The sequence below is a fragment of the Mauremys reevesii genome, linkage group 25 (genome assembly GCF_016161935.1).
Source record: "Mauremys reevesii isolate NIE-2019 linkage group 25, ASM1616193v1, whole genome shotgun sequence".
NCBI lineage: Eukaryota > Metazoa > Chordata > Testudines > Geoemydidae > Mauremys > Mauremys reevesii.
Genome location: NC_052647.1, coordinates 13,673,219 through 13,677,076, shown reverse-complemented (window position 1 = coordinate 13,677,076; position 3,858 = coordinate 13,673,219).

The following is a 3,858-nucleotide window of genomic DNA, read 5'->3' as shown; positions in this document are numbered from 1 at the left end:
ACCAATGACTGAATCTAGCAGTGCCACTGTGGGACTTTTCTGAAGTATTTCTGAACCTGAAAGCATTTATTTAAAGACTGATTTCGCTTGGAAATGCCACAGGTCAGTGCTCAGCACCTGCTCTCAACTCTCAGTTCCCTTCTGTACTTAGTTTCTCCTGATTAAGATTAATTCAGTAACCTTCCAGTTTTAACATTATGTGATAGCCAGTTTCAGTGACGCCCTCCAGGATATGTAGAAACAGGAAATCTTCCACCCTCTCTTTAAGCTGAAGCATTCAGCACTTACATTAGCTCCTGTGCTAGATAAAAAGCAAGATAACCCTTTATGCATGACAGAGCAGTAGGGACGATTAAATAAACAAATATAAAAGGGGCCTGAGAATCATCCAAAAGGTGATCCAGGACCACACAGCAAGTGTGCAGAAGAGACATGCTTACAATGTTCTAGAAAAACATCACACACAACATTGGAGGGTAAGACGAAACAAACTTAATTCCTCTGATGGAATGAAGAAGCATTTCCAAACACTTTCTTAGAACTCAGGTAGCTCAAAAACTGCTTATTAAAATTTCCAGCTTGTAAGAGTCCTGAGCGAGGACAAGTGCATTTCATATGTCTGAAGAGATGTGCGTTAGCAATAACCAGGATTCTGGGTGTTTGAAAGTCCCATTCTGCACATGTGTTCTATGTTAGTTTCCAAGTTTAATATTAATAAAATATTACTTCAGTTCTTTTTTTTATTCACGGAACCAATTACAAAGTTCCAAGGAGATCCCACTTTCTCATGCTGCTTAAATAAATCCATGGCGAAATAGGTAGTTGCATCTTTTCTGCGAAGGATGTACAATGAGAATCCTATTAAAGGGGGTGGGGGTTGTTATTTAAAATAGTATTAAGGGACTCTGTAAAATGACTTACACAGCTGCATAAAAGTACCAGGTGCTTTACAAACACAGCAAGTCTCATCCTCTGCCCTTAAGAGCTTCTATTCTACGTGCCTAATACTGGAAGGTGATCTGTGACTTCCAGTCCAACAAAAGTCAATAGGAATTCAGCACCTCACAGACTAAGAGAACATAAAATTTGGTAGATACAGAGGGGGACTGCTCCAGACACAGGGAGAAGCATGAGGTGAACCTACACCCTCAGTGGGAGAAAGATGAAAACAGCAATAAAGCAAGAGGATTGATATTAACGGCTGGGGGGGGGAAAAACAAAACAAAAAAGCTTCCAAGTCCCGCAAACCCAGCTTTCACTCAGTCAGATGAGGCAGAAAAGTACAGGTGCATTTCCTCCTCACAGTACTGTTAGTAAATCTGTTTCCTGTTCCAGTGTGTGCACTGCAGCTGCCTTCAGAGAGAAGAGTCTGAGCCAAGGAGTGGTAAGAACCCCGGATGTGAATATTTTTTTATTTATTGTGAATATTGTTAGAAGCTATCTGGATCTCTGTAAACTAACTTTAACAACCTAAGGGAAGGGTAGAGCATACAGCTCACTAACAAGCCCTACACTCTGCCCAGCCTGCTGGAATTCATGCCCTAAAAGAGAAGATTGTGCACCACAAATCGAGAAGCCACAGAACCATGCAGGAGACGCATGGAGGTTTTTTGGGGAGGAAGGTGGTATGTTTATACAGTACTGGTTGATGAGAAGGGACACTGAACTGTGGGTTTGATCTATTAATGGAGGTATGAACACTTGTCATCCTAATGCCCTGGCAGGGCTCTCTCTCTCAGATTTACCTGGAAGAAAGGAAAGGAAAGGAAAACATCCATGGAAGGAGAAGAGACTGATGTTCTGGATCATAGTCCTGGCTTCAATATCTCTGCTTGCAGACAAATGCCCATCAAAGTTCTGTCCAGCTTCTGCATGTCATATTTACATAATATGTATGATCTACGGTTTAGAAGTCCTAACTCCTATATTCTATTCCCAGTTCTACCAGTTTTGCTGTGGACCTAGGGCAAGTCACTTACCCTCATTGCCTCAGTTTCTCCAACTGTAAAATAGGACTAAATAATATTTATTCCCCTTTATAAATCACTTGGAGACACTTCGAGGCTATATATGTGTATAGTAGTAGTAGAATTACTACCAGCTTCTAGTCTTGGTTCCAGAGAACAAAAAGCAGGACTGGTAGCTCTGAGGCCAATATAATATTAATCAGCTCTTTGGCAAATTATTATTCCTCCTAGACTGACTGCAGTCCTAGGAGTATGTTCCTGAGAACTTAATGCTGACATCAGCAGAAATAGTCACAGATGAAAAGAAGGACATAAGGCCATGACTGTCTGAAATGCAAGATGACAAGAAGCTTAAAAGTATAGTTCTCTCATATCTCACTAACCCAAAGTGTACCTATGAAGATCTTCAATGTATACGATCCTGTAGCAACCAGATTTATGCACAACGTAACGGAGCTCCAGTATGAAACTGCAGAAAAACCTGAGTGTCTCTGGATTAAATTTAGAAGTATGAACAACAAGGGTAATGTCGTGGTGGGAGTCTCCTACAGACCACCGGACCAGGGGGATGAGGTGGACAAGGCTTTCTTCCAGCAACTAACAGAAGTTGCTAGAACACAGGCCCTGGTTCTCATGGGTGACTTTAATCACCCCAATATCTGCTGGGAGAGCAATACAGCAGTGCACAGACAATCTAGGAAGTTTCTGGAAAGTGTAGGGGACAATTTCCTGGTGCAAATGCTGGAGGAACCAACTAGGGGAAAAGCTCTTCTTGACCTGCTGCTCACAAACAGGGAAGAAATAGTAGAGGAAGCAATAGTGGATGGGAACCTGGGAGGCAGTGACCATGAGATGGTCGAGTTCAGGATCCTGACACAAGGAAAAAGGGAAAGCAGTAGAACAGAGACCCTGGACTTCAGAAAAGCAGACTTCGACTCCCTCAGGGAACTGATGGGCAAGGTCCCCTGGGAGAATAACATGACGGGGAAAGGAGTCGAGGAAAGCTGGCTGTATTTCAAAGAAACCTTATTGAGGTTGCAGGAACAAACCATCCCGATGTGTAGGAAGAAAAGTAAATATGGCAGGCGACCAGCTTGGCTTAACAGTGAAATCCTTGCTTGTCTTAAACACAAAAGAACAGATGACAGAACAAGGAGTAATGGTCTCAAGTTGCAGAGGGGGAGGTTTAGGCTGGATATTAGGAAAAACTTTTTCACTAGTAGGGTGGTGAAGAACTGGAATGGGTTACCTAGGGAGGTAGTGGAATCTCCTTCCTTAGAGGTTTTTAAGGTCAGGCTTGACAAAGCCCTGGCTGGGATGATTTAGTTGGGTTTGGTCCTGCTTTGAGCAGGGGGTTGGACTAGATGACCTCCTGAGGTCCCTTCCAACCCTGAGATTCTATGATTCTATGAACCAATCAAACAGGGTAACTCTGGCCAGTACCTAGTGCAAACCTGAGGAGAGAACCTCTCCAGAGAGAGTCCATTCACAAACAGTGTAACCAGGGTCCAAAAACATGCAACTACTACTGATGTCCGTGTTCTGTGATGGACCAGGTCCGCTGGACAATGAAAGGATAACAGTGGAGAGAGAACAAGAGCCTGAAAAGGATCCACAAAACTGTCAAGTGAAACAAAAAGTTATCCTGACTCCAAAGTTGTTTGGAGCATTTCCAAGAAAACATTTGTGAGCAGACCTCAGACTTCACCTCCTCACAATGGCACCTGCATCGCTTCCCCTTAAAGGAGTATAAATACCATAGAGTCAAGGGTTTCCCAAATCCCAAGGCTGTTCCTGCAGCCTCTCCTCACAAGAATAAGGGCTGAACGATTATACCTTTAGTTGATATTTAAGCAAGTAGTACTACCTGAAGATAAAACAAGAGCCAAAA